The following is a 20,194-nucleotide window of genomic DNA, read 5'->3' on the forward strand; positions in this document are numbered from 1 at the left end:
ATGACTCAATGGAAATTCACTCAATGCACAGAAGGATAGAGGAAGTAGATGCCCTCAACATGTGAAAAGATGGATGAATGGGTTTGGAATGAATATTTGCAGTGGAAAGTCACTTTGTATTGCTGAATAAACATAAAAATAATAATTATAATAATTAATAATAACAGCCACTGACATTTACTGAAGATCCTAAGTTTCTGAGTATTTTAAGCACTTAAAATTAAATGTTTACAGCAACTCTGTGAGTTTGGTGAATTTCCTCCCTTTTTGTTTAAAGAGTCGCAGAGCAGTGGCTCACATGCCTCATATCACACAGCTATTAAATAATGTCTAAGGGAGTCAACGGTAGGAGGTCTGAATCACATTATATTGCCTTTTCATGATGTTCCCAGGGAAGTTCATGTCACATAGTAGACAGCCGAAACATTTTGAGAATCTACTGTATTAGAAACATCCAGAATGGGGAGCAGAAAAGACAGGAGACAGAATAGTAGGCATAAAACACTTAAAATACTAGCCCAGGTGAAGAGAGTGTGGGCCCAGACAGGAGAAGGAGAAAATGAATAAGGTCATTTCATTCACGGAATATGGGTTCATTCAAGGAGAATGGAAAAGAAAGGGTGAGGCTAAAACAGATTTAAAAAGAAGAATCAAAACAACGTGGTGATCATTTATGTAAAGGATTTGTTCTCACAAGGTACCTTAGAATAACATAAACATTTGTTTCATGGTTTCAGAATGCTGCACCCTAGTGATTCTTTTCCCCCTCATAATCATTAGAGTGAAACATTGTCTCTAGCTAAGATTGTTCTAGCCATTTTATTCCATCTGAAAACATCACAAAGGTCATAATATCAATTTGCATATTTTATTCAAAATAACCCTAAATGATACTCTTCTCATAAGGTAAAGCAACTTGTCTCTTGGTTGAAAACAGCTGGAACAGCTGAAATTGAGGTGCCAAATTGAAATAAATTATACCAAGTAAAAGTCTAGATACTGAGTGTTGAGTTCTCCAACCTCTTTGTTCTGTCAGGGTCATGGAATACTATCAGCCTGGCTAATATCCTCTAGGCAGGAGATTTGAAGATTAACCTTTGTGGATTTTTAGATTCAGCAACATAATAGAAAAAATTTTAAATATTTTGACATTAGGTAATTTTTCAGCGAAGCTCACTGTCAAAAAACACATTCATCTGAAGAAAGTTTTAAAAAAGATTTTTAGGATATTATTAAATATGAGTGGAAGCCCAAAGATCATTGGGTATTTGAGAAAATTTTGGGCCATACAAAATTGACATTGAACCAAATAAATGGGAAGAAAAAGCAATTTGGAAAATATAGAGTCTATGCATGGAGAGGAAAGGAAGCCAAAATTATTAATAATTTTAGAGATTCTGAAACGTATGTGCATGAAATAAGAATTTGCTAAAAAAGAACTTTTATAAAAGGAGTTATAAATTAATCATAATTATTATGGTTAATAGTATATTTATAGTTACCTTAATTAACATTAACTATCACTAATATTTATAATTCTAGAAAAATAATTAACTATAATTCAGAATTATAATTTCAGAAATGGAAATTGAAGAGAAGAATTAGAAGTAAAGTTGAAGGGAATAATCTCCCAGAAATTAGAGCAAAAAGACCTAGAAAAGTAAATGAGGAGAATAAAAATAATTAGACAGGAGAATAGATTAAGATAATAATAAGATATGAAATTTAAGGGACCAGTATAGGAGCCACAGATACACACAGACATAGACACACACACACACATATACACAAAGAAGTTTAAAGAAAGAAATTTGGGAATTGGAATTATCAAACAAAAAAATCTAATTCTTTTTCCTAAAGATATGAAATTCTAGATTAAAAAAGTCTTTGATATCCCAGCATACCATATAATAACATATAACCATTAAGCTGTATCCTGCTGAGATTTTAGAATACTCCAAATGATGATCTTAAAAGATTCTGGAGAGTAAAAATAAAAGAAAAAGATGTTGCAAATAATAAAATACCCATAACCTGACACCAGGAAATAAGAAAGCAGTCCCCATTTTAACCCTAAATTAAAATGATTCACAACCTAGACCTTGGAAACCTATTTGTTAAATATAACAGTAAAATGAAACATTTTCAAATATTCAAGTTGTCAAGAAAAAAAATTTCATCCATTTCTCATTCTCAGGAAGCTATTGGTTGATGTGCGGCACTTGAATAAAAGAATAAATGAAGGAAGGGTGGGGATTGGTTATAGGAAACAGGATATGCATCACAAAAGAGATGTGATGAACATCCTCAGATTAGCAGTCTCGGGAGATCCTAGGATGGAAGCTCTGCTGTCTACCTGGAGAGGTGCCAATCTACATTGGAGAAGCTGGAGAGAGCCTTTAAAGATGTCCTGTGGGGGGAAGTTTGGGAGTAAATTATTATATACATAAAAAACAAACAACAGAAACAACAAAAAAACAAACAAATAGTTTTAAAATGAAGATTATTAGATACAGGGACATCAAAAATAATTTCCAAGAAAGTAAAAGTAATCAAAGCATAACAGGTGACACAGTTAGGAACTGTATCTCTAATGACCATGATAATGTAAGTTACAGTGTGGCTATACCTAAAGAATGATAGGACAGGGATGTAAACCATGGGGGGGGGGAGGGCAGGGGGGCGGGACAGGTAAGAAGAGAAGTCCTCATTTTACAAAGTGAGAAGTCACTACAAACTGATAGAAAAATAAACAAATAAAAAGAATTAAATGTAAGCAAGTTATTCAGAAGCAAGAAGTAGAACACATTAAGGAAATGTTAATTTGAAAAGTTGAATGTAGTTGACGTTGAACATCTAAAATGGAGGAAGCACTACTGGGAAGGGGTTGCCTTTTTCCAAATATAACCTTGCTGGACCAGTGGGCTCTTAAAATCATCTGTATAAAAACAGTTAATAAACAAGAACAGGTTTAAATAAAAAGTTGAGAAGTCTAATGAAAAGGAAGACATAAAAACAAGTACAGAGAGCTAAATATGAAATATTAAATTAAAATTTATAGAGGAAAGACTGTAATGAAAGATATAATTTGCCTAAAAGCAAATTACTGTTGTAGAAACAAATTGATAAAGTTTCTCTAACCATTGAAGAAAAAAATACAAAGATAAAAAAAAATGGAAGAAAATCGAAGGCAGAGATCATTGAGAAAATTATGGACAACTAACATTTCTATAGGAGAAAAATTTTTACAATCAAAAGTATTATAAAATAAATTATTTCTTTGCAAAAAAAAATCTATGTAAATAGATTGATAGTCAAAATCAATGGAAAGGACTGAAAAAAAGCAAGACTTTTTGATAGAGGTTTATAAGTTAAACGAATTTCAATAAATTTCAAGCAGGACTAAAATATGGTTATAATTTTTTTAAAAATGATAATCTCGAACATTTCTACTAAAATACAAAAAATAAAAAGAAATGTAAGATTTTTAAGAGAAACTCTTATTATTACATAATAAATGATCTGATAAGCTTTCTTTTATGTGTGAGCACTGGAGGAAAACTTTACCACATATGTAATGACTGAAAATAGATAATTTAAAAGACATTTTATTGAAAACATTGCCTGCATAGGTAACAGAGTCTCCCTAAGCAAATCTGAGATGGTCATAAAGGGAAACATGATGCAAGATGTGGCCGTGATAACTAAACCATGTGAGAATGCTACCACAATGTGAGGAAGCCTAGCTGCAAAACTGGATTAAACTAACAAAAATAGTTTAAAAGGATATATAATGTAATCCAGAAACATAACAATAATAATCTAAATTCAACCCCCAGGTATCAATGAAAAGAGAACTTGTATTCTCTTTTATGGGCAACAAAAGCATAGAACAAGACAAAAATATCAGAGAAATTATAAATTAAAAAATTCTATAGCTCAGTGAAAATGTACTTAAAAAATAGATTGTGGAAATTTTTAAGAGATTAATTTTAAAACTATTATTTAGGTTACATTTTCTGATAACATTTTCTCATAACAACCAGAAATAAAGATCATAGACATAAAATGCAACCACTTAGAATTAAATAACTTTTTTTAGTAAGTCAGGTCAAAATGGCAAGTAGGACCCTTTAGAAATAAAAGATAATGAGCTGCAATGAACATTCTAGTGCAAATGCTTTTTAGTAAAAAATTTTTTTTTCTTCTGAATGGATGAGGATGCTCCATTCAAACAGATCTGTACTTAGAACAAAATTTTGTGTTCTTCAATGCTTTTATTATGATATGAGAAATAGTGAAATAAATGAAGTTGGTATTCAACTCACAAAACTAGGCAAAAAAATAATATGTAAAACTAAGATGAATTGAGGGAAGAATTAATAATAAGAGAATCAGAGGACAAAATAATGGCAATTTAAAACAAAATCCACTAATACTTTGCACTATGGACTAGCCAATAAAAATTATGGACTAGCCAATAAAAATTAGAGAGCTGACAAGTCTAATTGAGGAGAAAAGGAGAAAAAAAATCCTTCCATGCACAGCCTTTATTCTAAGATACATTAACAATTATAGATACAAAAAAATGGGAAAATTAAGAAAAATACAACTATAATCTAATCTAACATAATATTGTTGTGTTACTTTTTTTCTGTATTATTTTATAAACATAACCTCATGTCCAAGACCTTGAAAATGGTCTGTGACATAGTTGCAATCTTTAGCTTTTGTGTTTTTTCTTTTCTTTCCTTCATCAATCACTTAGAAATAATGTTTATACCACATATACCATTATCCCAAGGCAAAGTAGTTTATACAATTTATTTGAGTGAAATACTCATGGGAATGGCATCAGCATCCAAATCCAATAACCTCTTCTCAATCTTTTTTTCCTCTTTTACCTCTTTTTTTCAAGCCCTCTTGACATATGAACACTATTACTATTGTGTCTGTTCTATTGTTATGAAACTCTCTCTCTCTCCCTTTGCTGATTTGCCCAATGATGTGTATACTTTTATCTTTAACATTTTCAGACTTGTTCTTTCCTGCCAGAGGTCAACCATTCCCTGGCTTCAAAAACCATTGCTATACTTTTGTCTTGATCTTGTCACTTAGAAACAAAAACATTTCCAATGGCCTGCTGGCTAAGCACCATGAAACATAACCAAAGCATGAGCTCAACATGTCTGAAAATGGATTAATCATATTCCCTAAGAGATTTTCTTCTTGATTTCTCTAGTTTTTAATTGAATTTAATACTCTATATTGGTCATATATAATTTGTCTTTTATGTATTCATGGTATTGTGTGGCTCTATTCATTCAGTATAACACCATTCCTAGGCTACCATGAAGGAACTGTGTAGTTGGTCATTTTTTCTCTTCTAACATTTCTTACATATATAAATCCTGAGTAGATAAAAATATTCTAAACATCTTCTTTTACTTGTTTACCAACAGAAATTTAAAATGACTACTCGTTAATTACAAAGCAAAATTACAAATTGGTAACCTGACTTCAAGCCTTTAAACATTATGCCTCGATCTACATTTTAGCATCACATAAAATGTCCATACAGACCTTATATGCTTTCATCAATTCTCGTATGTCTCTTGGCTGTCTTCTGGATTATTTATTCCCTCTGCTGTGAAGACCATTATTTCATTCTTCACTATAAAAACACCACTATTTCTTCAAGAATTATTTCAAATGCCTCTTTTCTTAAACTACCCCTGGACACTTGATTCACAAGTGGCCCATTCCTCCTCTTATCTCATGCAATTTTGTTTGCATCATTTGTATGAGAATTCTATTATGTTCAAATATTATAATTAACTCTTTTATTAGTTTTTAATCCCCTTCAAGTCAGCAAGGTTGCCAATATGTGCCATTAATAAGCCTCATATTGTGGCTTCAGATTGTATTACTTAACCTAGCATTACATAAAAAGCATGTGCTAATAATATTTTTAATGTATAATCTTGAGATAATATAATCGAATTCAATTTTGTAGGCATTAAGAAATAATATTATAGCTGGGCATGGTGGCTTATGCCTATAATCTTAGCACTCTGGGAAATTGAGGCAGTTGGATTACTTAAGCTCAGGAGTTCAAAACAAGCCTGAGTCTGGACTCTAAAATATAGCCAGGCATTGTGGTGGGCACCTATAGTCCCAGCTACTTGGGAGTCTGAGGCTGAGGACTCACTTGAGTCCAATACTTTGAGGTTACTGTGAGCTCTGATGCCACGGCACTATACCTAGGGTGACAAAGTGAGAATCTGTCTCAAAAAAAAAAAAAAAAAAAAAAACAAGAAATAAAATTATAAATGTAATAAAATATGCACCACCATATTATGGAGACTTTGAAGAATTACACAACACAAGCAAATGCTTCAAAACACATTTCTATATGCTTTCTCTTTATAATACATGCTTCGAGCCTTGAATGCCTAGTTAACACTAATCTGAAAAATAAAACTAATGTATAATAACAAAATTTCTGAGGATACACTATGTTTCAGGTATTGGTCAAGGCATTTTAGTTGAATACACATATTTAAAATTGTTTATATATGTTGTTGGTCTTATTTATCTTTTAATATGAAAATGCACCTGTATTTTGCTGCTATAATTTTCTCACTTATAATAAAACTATCCTAAATATCCTAAAAGTCACATTTACCTTGGGCATTTAAAGAGCTTTTATATTTCGATCAATAGTAAGGTTTGGAATCACACCAGGGTTTATGTCTTTGATTTATAACTTACTAAATATATTTCTCAGCTTCAACTTCCTCACCTCAGAAAATAGCTCAATAATAATCACTTTAATCAAAAAAAATCACTTCAAATGATTTTTGAGGATGTTTTGAGGATTAAATAGATGAATTCATATAACAAACCTAGAACAGGGTAGGCATAATAGGCACAATTAGCAATAGTCACTACCAATCTCTCCTCCTCCATACTTTTCTACTTATTTTACCCAACATTGTAACTGTTGCTATTCCTCTTCCAAAATAAATTTAATGTATCCTTTATTTACTGCTTAAATGATATACATCATCTACAAGATATAGAAAATTACTTTAAAAGATGAAATCAATGAATTACTGGTGTTAAAGAGGGAGCTGAGCAAGAGCATGGGGCAGAAAGCTTATTGAAAGAAATAATAACTGAAAACGTTCAAAAAATTGAGAAAGATACAAATATCCATGTACAAGAATGTCTTAAAATACCGAAAGGATTCAACCCATATTAGACTACCCCAAAGCATTTAATAATTAAACCTTCAAATATCAAGGACAAAGAGATAATCCTAAAACCAGCAAGAAAAAGGGGTGTGCTCAGAGCAGGGGGCCTAAAGAATGGCTCCTCTGTTTATAACACACCCAACAAGATTCTGTGGTGTTGTGATGAGGGGCACACAAAACTTGTGGCCTCCCTATGAACAAATCCCCTACATGTGAAGATGAAAATTATAAAATGTATGTGGTGAGTGTATGGGTGATCACTGTATAATTTTTTCAACTGTACTGTATTTATCTTTTAATATGAAAATGCATCTGTATTTTGCTGCTACAATGTTCTAACTTATAATAAAACTATCCTAATAGTTAGTTTTAGAAAAATTAGAAAAATTGCCTAATAAAATTTTCAGAAAATGTAAAAAAAAAAAAAGCAAGAAAAAAAGAAGCAGGTAATATAAAAAGAAGTTTGACAATAGACTTCTAAACAGAAACTATACAGGCCAGGAGGAAATGGACTGATATTTTTAAGTGTCCAGAGAAAAAATAAACTGCCATCCAAACCTAAAACAATTTTCATTTAAACATGAAGAAGACATAAAATCTTTCCTAGACAAACAGAAGCTGAAAGAATTCACCACCACCAGTCCCATCTTGCAAAAAATACTAAAGAGAGTTTTTCAATCCTAAGGGGGAAAAATCACCATCGTGCAAAATAAGTCTTTTCAAGGTGTAAAATGTAGTAGTAAATTTAAGTACGTAGACAAACCCAGAATATTCTAGTGCTGTATTTCTGTGTGGAATCAACTCATAATACTGTATTTGTGATTTGCAATCAACTCATATCTCTAGTATAAAGCCCAAAAGACAAATCTATCAAAAAAGTAGCTACACAGCAACCTAGTAAGAGACAGGCAACATAAAACATGTAAATTGAGACAACTAAAAGTCAAAATGGAGGGGATGGAGTTAAAGTATAGTTTTTTGTGTGGTTATTTTTCCCTTTTTTGTATTTTTTTCTTTGTGATCTGAGATGTTAGGTTTTAAATAACTTGTTATATCTATAAGATATTTTTTGTAAGCCAATGGTAACCATAATACAAAAACCTGTAACACATTAACTAAAACTAATGCAACAAATTAGAATATACTACCAGAGATAATGACTAAATTACAAGGAAAGGTAGTAAGAAAGGAAGAGAGAAGACTCTAAATAATCACAAAACAAGCAACAAACAGTAGTAGTAAGTCCCAATTCATCAATAATGACATTGAAGATAAATGGTTTGAATGTCCCAACTAAAAGTAAAGAGCAGCTGAGTAGAAAGAGAAACAAGATTCAACTGCCTTTAAGAAATCCACTTCTCAGACAGACACTGTGGCTCACACCGATAATCCTAGTACTCTAGGAGGCAGAGGTGGGGAGATCACCTGAGCTCAGGAGTCTGAGACCAGCCTGAGCAAAGTAAGACCCCCATCTCTACTAAAAAGAGAAGAAGAAGAAAAAAAGAAAAAAAAAACTAGCTGGACGTTGTGGCAGGCGCCTGTACACCTGTAGTCCCAGCTACTCAGAAAGCTGAGACAAGAAGATCAATTGAACCCAGGAGTTTGAGGTGGCTGTGAGCTATGCTATGCTGGCATAGCACTCTAACCCAGGGCAAGAAAGAAAGGAAGGAAGGAAGGAAGGAAGGAAGGAAGGAAGGAAGGAAGGAAGGAAGGAAGGAAGGAAGGAAGGAAGGAAGGAAGGAAGGAAGGAAGGAAGGAAGGAAGGAAGGAAGGAAGGAAGGAAGGAAGGAAGGAAGGAAGGAAGGAAGGAAGGAAGGAAGGAAGGAAGGAAGGAAGGAAGGAAGGAAGGAAGGAAGGAAGGAAGGAAGGAAGGAAGGAAGGAAGGAAGGAAGGAAGGAAGGAAGGAAGGAAGGAAGGAAGGAAGGAAGGAAGGAAGGAAGGAAGGAAGGAAGGAAGGAAGGAAGGAAGGAAGGAAGGAAGGAAGGAAGGAAGGAAGGAAGGAAGGAAGGAAGGAAGGAAGGAAGGAAGGAAGGAAGGAAGGAAGGAAGGAAGGAAGGAAGGAAGGAAGGAAGGAAGGAAGGAAGGAAGGAAGGAAGGAAGGAAGGAAGGAAGGAAGGAAGGAAGGAAGGAAGGAAGGAAGGAAGGAAGGAAGGAAGGAAGGAAGGAAGGAAGGAAGGAAGGAAGGAAGGAAGGAAGGAAGGAAGGAAGGAAGGAAGGAAGGAAGGAAGGAAGGAAGGAAGGAAGGAAGGAAGGAAGGAAGGAAGGAAGGAAGGAAGGAAGGAAGGAAGGAAGGAAGGAAGGAAGGAAGGAAGGAAGGAAGGAAGGAAGGAAGGAAGGAAGGAAGGAAGGAAGGAAGGAAGGAAGGAAGGAAGGAAGGAAGGAAGGAAGGAAGGAAGGAAGGAAGGAAGGAAGGAAGGAAGGAAGGAAGGAAGGAAGGAAGGAAGGAAGGAAGGAAGGAAGGAAGGAAGGAAGGAAGGAAGGAAGGAAGGAAGGAAGGAAGGAAGGAAGGAAGGAAGGGAGGGAAAGGAAGGAAAGGAAGGAAAGAAAGACATAGTTTGAGACTAGCCTGGACAGAATAGCGAGATCCTGTCTCTACAAAAAATAAAATAAAATAAAGTAAAAAATTACTTCGGTAGGGTAATTTGGCATTACCAGTTACTTAGGAGGCTGTGGTGAGAGGATTGCTTGAGTCCAGGAGTTCAACATTGCAGTGAGCTATGATGTGCCACTGCACTACAGCCTGGGTGACAGAGCCAGAACTTGTCTCAAAAAAAATTCAGATTTTGAAAAACTCAGTTTTGATCCTTCTCAATCAGTAAACTCTCTTCCCATAAGGATAAGCATGCTTACCTATTTCCCCATTATTTTTCATGTTTTTGAAATTTGTATTAATGGATTTATATAGTAAGTATTCTTTTGTGGGTTTGATTACTTTCACTCAACATTATATATGTCAGATTTGTCCCTGATTTATTATTCAGTAGTTATTCTTTTACACTACTATGTAGTATTCCATTACATAATGTGTCACAATTTATTTATCCATTCTATTGTTGATGAATACTTGGGTCATGTTACAGTTTTTAGTTGTTATGAATAAAGCTGCAATGAGCAAAAAAAAAAAAAAAAAAAGGAAATCCATTTAATATATAAAGACACAAAGACACAAAAAGACACACATAAACTGAAAGTAAAGTGTCAGAAAAGATATTCCATGTAACTAGAAACTAAATAAAACCCCAAAACTAAACTTCTATGAGATAAAATAAAATAAAGTAGACTGTAATAGACTGCAAATCAAAGACTGTAAATGGAGAAAAAGAAGGTCACCAAATAATGATAAAAGGGTCAAGTCAGCAAGAGGGTATAACAATTAAAATACCTATGTACTCAACCTTAGGAGCTTATATATATATGAGAGAGACAGACTTTAATACAATAATAGTATAGGGACTTTAATACCCCACTCTGATATGGCCAGATCATTCAGACAGAACATCAACAAAGAAATAGCAGAGTTAAACTACACAGTAGAATCTAACAGGCCTAACTAATAGTTATAGAACATTTTACCCAACTGCTGTAAAATATATTCTTACCTGCAACTCCTGGGACATTCTTCATGGTAAACTATACCTTAGGCTACAAATCAAGTCTGGACAAAGTCAAAAAAATAAAAATAGTATCAACTATCTTTTCCAACCATGACACAATACAACTAGATCTCAATAAAAAGAAGGACCTTAAAAGACATATAAACACATGGAAATTAAACAACATGTTCCTGAAAGACCACTGGGTCAATGAAAAAATTAAAATAAAAAATTTAAAGAATTGTTGAAACAAATGAAAACGGAAACATGCCACTATCTATGAGATATAGCAAAAACAATAAGGAAGAACACAGCAATAAACATCTATAGCAAAAACATAGAAAGACTTCAAAAAACTACTTAGTGATGCACATAAAATAAGAATAAACCCAACTCCAAATTTAAGCAGAAGAAAATACTAAAGATCAGAACAGAAATAAATGAAACTAAGACTAAAAAAAATACAGAAGACCAATAAATAAAAAGCTGATTTCTGGAAAAGATAAATAAAATTTACAAACTGTTAGCTAGTCTCTCATAGGGAAAAAGAGAGAAGGCCCAAATAAATATATTTAGAAATGAAAAAGTAGACATAACTGAAACCACAGAAATATAAATAATTATTGGAGACTCTTAAGAACAACTATATGTCAACAAATTAAAAAAATAGAATAAATAGATAAAATCCCAGATGGGTACAACTTGCCAAGACTAAAACATGAAGAAATGGAGAACCTCAATAACCCAATAATGAGTAAGGAATTTAGCTGTAATAAAAATCTCCCATCAAAGAAAAGTGTGGGACATAGAAATTCACTGCTGAATTCTACCAAACATCTAAAGAAGAATTATTACCCTGGACAGAGTTGGAACATGTTCTTCTTAGCAAAGTATCACAAGAATGTAGAAGCAAGAATCCAATGTACTCAATTCTAATATGAAGCCAGTAGATGATCTAGTACATACCCACATAAGAGGAAAACTCAAATCAATTCAAGGCAGGGGGTAAGGGAATGAGGAAGAGGTGGGGAGGGAGAAGGATGAGGCAGTTACAGTGTACGGCACACCTCTAAGGAACAGGACATAATTATAAGATGGAATTTACCTAACAAAGGCAATCAGTGTAACCTACTTCTTTGTATCCTCAATGAAGCTGAAAAAATTAAAAAAAAAAAAAAAAAGAATTATTACCAGTAAAACTCAAACTCTTCAAAAAAATTTGAGGAGAGAATACTTCCAAACTCATTCTATGAAGATAGAATTACCCTGATAACAAAACCAGACAAGAAAACAACAAAAAGAAAACCAAAGTCCGATATCACTGATGAACATAGATGCAAAAATCTTCAACAAAGCATTAGCAAAGCAAATTCAACAACACTTTAAAAAGATCATTCACCATGATGGAGTGGGATTCACCCCAGGGACACACGGATGACATGCAAATCAATAAACATAATTCGTCATATTGACACAATCAAGTCAAAAACCATATTATTATTTCAAGAAGTCAAAAATCATTTGATAAAATTGAAGATCCCTTCAATATCAAACCTTCATCAAAATGATTAGAGAATATACCTCTATACAGATATAACTCAATATAATACAGGCCATCTATGTCAAACACATGGCTAACATTGCACCGAATAGGGAAAAACTGTCATAGATGACATGATCTTATACCTAGAAAAACCTAAAGACTTCACAAAATTTCTGTTAGGACTAATAACTGAATTCAGTAAAGCTGGAGATTACAAAATCAAAATACAAAGATCAGTAACAATTACATATCCCATCAGTTAAAAATCTGAACAAGAAATAAAGAAAGCTATCCTATTTAAAATTGCTACAAAACATAAGAAATAGCTAGAAATCTATCTTACCCAAAAAAGTGAAATAAATGGAAGTTTTACATTTTTCTTTTTAAAACTCTGGTGAAAGAAATGGAAGAGGCTACAAAAAATGGAAAAATTTTTCCATATTCATGGATTGGAAGAATTAATATTATTATAGTGACAATACCACCCAAAGCAATTTACATATCACTAATTTTCCTTTCAAAATACCAATAACATTCTTCACAGGAATAGAAAAAAATCTAAAATTTGTATTGAACCACAATAGCTAAAGCAATCACGAGCAAAAAGAAAATAGCTAAAGGCATCACAATTCCTGACATCAATATTTACTACAAAGTTGTAGTAACCCAAGCAACATGGTACTGCCAGAAAAACCAGGCACATAGACCGTGGAACAGCATAGAAAACAGTGATATAAATCCACATATTTGCACCCAGCTCATCTTTGACAAAGGCTCCAAGAATGTACAGTATGAAAAGGACATTTTTTTTTCAATACATGGTCCTGGGAAAAATGAATAACTGTATGCAGATGAATGAAACTAAATCCTTATCTGTCACCTTACATAAAAATCAAGTCAAAATGCACTAAATACTTAAACCTAAGACCTGAACCTATAAGACTGGTAAGAGGAAGAGAATTAGAGAAACACTCCAGGATATCAATGTGGGCAAATTTTTTTTGTATACATGTAAGACCTCAAATGCATAGGGAACCAAATCAAATATAGACAATTGTGATTACATCAAACTAAAAGCTCTGCACAGAAAAGAAAACGATCAATAAAGTGAAAAGACAACCCACAGAATGGGAGAAAATATTTCCAAACTACCCATCTGACAAGGTTAATAAACATAATATTTAAGGAGTTCAAACAACTCAATAGCAAAAAAGTGATCTGATTTAAAAATGAAAAAAAATCTGAATAGATATTTTTCATAATAAGACATACAAATGGCCAACAGTTATATGAAAAAACAATGATGAATGTCACTAATAATCAGAGACAGGCAAATCAAAACTAGAACGTGATACCATCTCACTCTGGTAATAATGGCTTGTATCAAAAAGGCAATAACACTGATGAGGATGTCAAAGAAAGAGGAATCCTTGTATGTGTACATTGTTGATGGGAATATAAATTCATGCAGCCTTAATGGAGAACAGTACAGAGGTTCCTCCAAAACCTTAAAATAGAATTTTCACATGATCTAGCAATCCCAGAACTCTGTGTGTGTGTATCCAATAACCAGAAAATCAGCATGCCAAACAGATACCCACACTCCCATGTTGCCTAACAGATACCTGCATTCCCATGTTTATTACTCACAAGTCACAATAGCCAAAATAAGGAATCAATCTAAGCTCACCTAAGTGGATTAATGGATAAGTAAAACGTGGTATATATGCACCATGGAATATTATTCATCAATAAAAAAGAATAAAACCTCGTTATTTGCAGCTATACAGGTGGGACTGAAGGCCATTATGAAAATAAAGTAAGTCAAACACAGAAAGACAAATATGACATGTTCTCACTCATATGTGAAAATTCCAAAGTGTATCTCATGAAGATGAATAGTAGACTGGTAGTTATCAGATGCCACCAAGTAGATTGAAGAAGGTGGATAAACACGGGAAAAATACACATGTATTTATTACCACCGAATTTTAAAATGATAAAGATGGTAAATTATATATGTACATTTTACCTCACCAATAAATTAAAAATGTAGAATAATAAAAATAGAGATTCTAGTTTTTATTCCCATTTTAAAATATTTAAAATAATGATAATAGCAACAGATAAATTTTTGGAAAAAAACCTACATATTCTATTCTCTGTATAAAATTTATTTCAGAAAATGTATAGCACTGGTGGATCATTGTTATAGTTCCATTACTGTATAACTGACAGAATCTGTGTGATATATTTTGGGGCTAGTTTACTTAAATAAGCACAATGATGCAGCTCTGAAAATATATCATTTTTATATTTTGAAAATGGAAATAGAAAATTGAAATGCCAGCTTTGTTAGTTTGATTTCTCAGAAACAATATTTTGTTTGACTACAGAAGAGTAGTTCTGAAAAGGGAATTTGTCAAAGGAATGAGTGAAACTAAATGTAATACTTGGCTTCGCATGGATTATAATGTGTCTCTACCTCCCAAAGCATGACATGAACTCTGGAATACTATATCTATTCCACCCTGGTAATCTCAACCCTGACTCAGATATTAAGCTCTTAGAGGTTAGCCCCATTTTATTGATTACAATATGAAATATGACCTCCTTGCATTCAGGCCCATGCACTCTTTTTTACTACTTCCAGAGATTTGTTAGATAATCATGTTTGTGAAAATCACACACATTACTACGGATATACCTGAAAAGCAAACCAATGACAAGCTTATCAATCAAAACATAGAATACACATAAACTCAAGATGAAAGCTGAATGCATTTTGAATCACGACTAGAGGGGCACTTGGTTCCATTACCCACCAAACCACAGATAATGAGAAGTGGGATTTCTTCTCTGCTCCCAGTGCTCTTTTGTAATCAATAGTTTGTTTTTTTTTTTGCACATCAAAGCTTATCTTCTTTTGTGCATATATAATAATTTATAAATGTTTTTATATTTGTAGAAAAGAAATTTAAAATGCGTTGAATTAGGTAGAGTTTTAAAAATTGTTTTAGTTTGGGGTTTTGGTTTAAAAGGAATAATAATTGTATATCTGGAATCAGTAACTGTGTAAACGCAGACACAAAAATATAAAAATAAATAAATAAAAATCAATACAGATAAATTTTGGAGAAATCACCTAATAATAAAGCAAGCAAAAGAGTAGAGTGGAAGAAAGGAACAAAAGGCAAAGCATATGATATAGCAAAACCTAGCAATAGTTCTACACTTTTAAGAAGATATAAAGTATAGTTAACTCGAATTGTTTTTAGAAAAAATTTACAATATAGTTCTTCCTTGCTTTCTATTTTATTGTCATATGTGTTATTTTGCCGGGCATTACATTATATAACTTCATTGAGATACATTTAGAACATCACATGTTTAATATTTATATTTCTTAAAATAATTCTCTATTTCCTTTTTTGCCAAATAACAGAATAAATACAAGAAGAAGGAAGTTGGAATTTGGGATTCTAGTTTGTGGGACAAAGATTCTTCTTATTTTTGGAATGTAAATGATAAATGTGTTGCCTGTAACTCAAGATGAAGGGGTGAAAGCAGTTAAAATAAATTATGATCTCAAAACTCAAGAAAATACTTAAAAACAAAACAAATACAAAGAACATAAATAAAATTATTTAGAACAGAAACAGCAATGGAACAAAATGGATGCAATTTATCTTTTTGATAGATTCCTGGGAAGCTTACTCTGGTCCATGTGACTAGAGAAGAATAAGGTACCATTTATGGCCTGGTCCCATGACGCAGTGCCAAGGCAGGCTGCAGAGCATCCAGAGCTGGATGTGAAGAAGCTAAGTAGGCAAACAATGAATGAAGATTCATATGAATTGCTCAGGCCAAGAAACTATCTTCATAGCCTGGGCTAAGAGCTAGGCATGATCTAACAGAAACTGATTCAAATCATCTTGCTTCACTACTAGACAATGCTGGGAAAAGCTATAAACAAGAATCCTTACCTTGTCACACATAAACCATCCAAAAGTTTAACTCATTATTAAAAAATGAGTAATTATAACAAACACCTGCATTTACTATACTTGTTATATTCCATATCCTTGTTGAGAGGTACAATTATTAATTTATTACTTGTTTATAATAATTGCTCTTACGATAGTATAATTCATTATTAATTTGAAGGCAAAAAATGTTATTCTGAGAGTTTCTGGTATTTGACACTTCAGATCATTAAACAAAGTCCGTATTAGCATTTTGTTACTGTTGTTCAGATTTTATGGCTTTGTTTTGCTTTTTTTCTTTAGAGTTTATTTACTGTACAGATGGAAATGCTCAGATATTTTATTTTTCCTATGATAAATAAGTATGGAATATAAATGGCCTCAGAATGAGTTCCACTTTGAACATGATATTTGAATATTCTCTGCTTAAAATTTGTTAATTGTCCTGAAAACAATTTTATTTGGACAGTTTAACCCACAATTTTCTCTAAAAGGAAATGCCAAAACCCCCCTCATATTTCAGAATACCACAATAAGGTACAATGGCTACATCTATAAAGCATCATAAACGTGCAACTGGGAAAAGTGAACACACTCACATCTCTGGAAAGCCAAAAACCCAGTTTGAGTACTTTCATACCCTTAATTCCATAAATAATGAATTCTTTAGGGGTTAGATATGTATCGTTGAAGAATTATCTCCCTTTGTTTGAAGTTGTTTGATTGAGAGACAAACACTTTGAATTCATAAAATGAAATGACTCATGACAAAGGATGCATGTTTGAATAATTTCAGTTCTAAATGTGAGACAAGTGGTTAAAGCCAGTTATTTATTTTGTTTTTTCAGATTGGCACCTTTATTGTAAGGTCTCAAATCAGGGATCTGGCAGGATAAAGCAGCTAAAATTTCAATGGAGAAGTAGCCCTTCTATTAAGAAAAGTGTACATGCTTTTATAAGTTTTATTATGATTGGAAAACTATCCTCTTTTACAGAGGGAAACTTCAGTCTTGGAAACATCAATCGTGGTGGCTACTGTTTTAAAAAGATGCTAAATTTAATTTATGTATGTTAAAAAAAAACTGTGTTTTGCCTCTAAAGAGAATGTTAGTTCCATTCCATGGTCCTTAGTTTCTTCTCCTAATCAAGTATAAATATTAAGACTTTGTAACACCCAATAAAAAACCCCTAAAGGCCCCTAACTGTCGCAGTCCAAGTCCCCATACATCTCAACCCCCACCCCACCCCTGGCAAAATCTGGAAACAGTTTTCAGAATAGAAGAAGGAAGTTCCCTGAGTTCTCAAAAACTCCTAGCCACAGATAAAACAATGGTGAAAGCTTACTCCAACAAAGTTTCCCAAGCTAAGTTTGTCCCAGTGCCAACTGCCATGCCGTAGCCCCCACTAAGCCAACTCTGTAACCCCGTCCCTGAGCTAACTAGCCACTTTCTGCTTCTGTGCTCACCAGCTTGCCTGCCAACACAGCACAAAAATGGTATAAAAATCAACCTGCTCCTCATTTTGGGGTCGTCTGCCTTTTGGGGCAGCGAAGCGCCTATGCAGGTATAATAAATCACCATCTGATTTATACCTGAAGTGGGGTCAGAGTTTTTCTTACTGGTGGCAAATGAGTATAACAACTTCTTCATTGGTATCTTCAGTTTTATTAACAACCCATAAAACTACTTGAAAAAATATGGATATAATAATATATTAAAGGAAGTGTCCCAAGATAGCATGAAGAAGAAACACAAAGCAAAAGACTAGATAGAAACCTCTTCGTGCCCTGAAAAATGAGCCATGTGTAGGGAAGTTGTTTCCACAGATAAGGGATCAGGTAGCTACCTGTGACATCCACAGAAATACTGTCTCCCAACAGACACTGAGCATAGCCGACTTCAGAAGTACCTAAAAATGCCCTAACAAGGGGCATATGCCCAGAGTCCTGGCAAAGTGTATATACAGAAATTATGGCAAAATGTATGTATATGACAAAGTGTGTTTGTATGAATCTGTGTGTCTGTGTGTATATGTATACAAACTGCTTGCTAAAAATGTGTAAAATACCAAAAAGTAACATAAAATTGTACCTTAACTCTTTTAAGTTTTCTTTAAATGAAAATTATGAAAGAATTATTGTTTCAAAAACTATTATTCAGAGAATAGTTGGAATTAAAATGAAATAAAAATTCAAGGGCGGCACCTGTGGCTCATTGGGTAGGGTGCAGGCCCCATATACCAAGGGTGGCTGAGCCCAGCCCGAGCCAAACTGCAACAAAAAAATAGCCAGGTGTTGTGGTGGGCACCTGTAGTCCCAAGCCACTCGGGAGGTTGAAGCAAGTGAATCACCTAAGCCCAGGAGTTGGAGGTTGCTGTGAGCTGCGACACCACAGCCTCTACCGTAGGTGGTAAAGTGAGACTGTCTCTAAAAATAATTAAAAAAAGAAATAAAAATTCATACCCTACTGGATCCTGAGAATTTTCACATATCACATTTGCGAAGGGCATTTCAACATATTCACAGCTCACTGTCATGACTTGAGTAAATTCAGGCTTAGAAAAATAGCACCAACAAATAAACAAATAAATAAGGAAAAGGGTAGGACCAAAATTCTAAATAGTCATTCTTGGAGGAGGGCATGGAGTGAGATGGCAGAGTAGAAACCTCTGGCAATTGTTCCTCCGCACAAACACCAAATTCAGTAACTGTTCACACAAGTAAGCTCCTACAGAAGAACCAAAAATCAGATGAGTGATCACAGTACCTGTTATCAACATTGTATCAAAGAAAGAGGCACTGAAGAGGGGCAAGGAAGAATCTCAACTGCCTAGGCCATGGGTTCCGCAGCCCCATGGTGCACAATAGACACTAAGTGGAGAGGAAAGTAAAGGGGTTGTGGATCTAAGGACGCCGTGCCACAGGGTACACATCACAGGGCATAATTCTGCCAGCACCTCTGCTGGAAGCATTTAGACTAACCCAGCCAGAGGATAATCTTTCACCCCACCTCTGAAGCTCAAGTTCTAGATAGCCCCACTACTGGATGACAAGAAAAAAGGGGTTAGCCTGGAATAAATTTCTAAGGAAGTAAGGTCATAAAGACTGCAATCTTTGAACAATTCCAGTAGTTGTGCTGGCTGGAAGCCAGGGAATTTGGGGTGCACATGAACAGTGAGGCACCAGCAGTGGTGGCCAAGCCTAGGCAACTGTCCACTCTAGGCAGCACAGCTCAGAAAGTATTTTCTTCTACTTAGAAAAGAGAAAGGAAGAGTTTAGAGGACTTTGTTTTTCACCCAGGTACTAGCTCAGCCACAGGAAAAGTACCAAGCAGACTCCTGAAGTCCCCAGTTTCAAGTCCTAATTCCTGGATATCATTTCCAGACTCACCCTGACCCAGAAGAAACATATTGCCCTGAAGAACCCATTCCTGGCAGAATTTAACACCTGCTGACTAAGCAACCCTTGGACTTGAAATAAACATTAGATGTATCTAGGCAACAGTTACCACAGGGCTTGCGTGAGACTGGGCTGTCTTCAGGGGCGACCGACCTGGCACTGGTGGCCATGTTACCAGTGTAACTTCTAATTCCGGCAAACCAGCACAGAGACTGAGGGAACGGAGTGAGAGACATTGCTTGGTAATCCAGGGGATTCTCCTTTACCTTACCCAAGTCCAACAAGGTAGTACCACCATAATTCTGCGAAAGTCAAATTAATGGGATTGATGCCCCTGCCCAGTAGTGATACAGCTGCAGTGACCAAAGACAGACATAGATCATAATACTCAATTCTCTCTGAATACATGGAAAGCC

The 20,194-nt window shown here is 34.2% G+C and overlaps 1 protein-coding gene and 1 non-coding gene across 2 annotated transcripts in view; one reads left to right on the top strand and one right to left on the bottom strand.

Moving 5' to 3' along the window:
* The window catches only part of GRM8 (glutamate metabotropic receptor 8), an 843,712-nt gene that overhangs the window by 117,119 nt on the left and 706,399 nt on the right, over positions 1 to 20,194 (bottom strand). The gene's annotated exons all lie outside the window — the stretch shown is intronic.
* LOC128560635 (small nucleolar RNA SNORA11) lies at positions 7,344 to 7,473 on the top strand. Its single transcript, XR_008373108.1, has one exon. It is a non-coding gene; the product is annotated as a small nucleolar RNA SNORA11 (small nucleolar RNA).

The sequence above is a fragment of the Nycticebus coucang genome, chromosome 11 (assembly GCF_027406575.1).
Source record: "Nycticebus coucang isolate mNycCou1 chromosome 11, mNycCou1.pri, whole genome shotgun sequence".
Classification (NCBI taxonomy): Eukaryota; Metazoa; Chordata; class Mammalia; order Primates; family Lorisidae; genus Nycticebus; species Nycticebus coucang.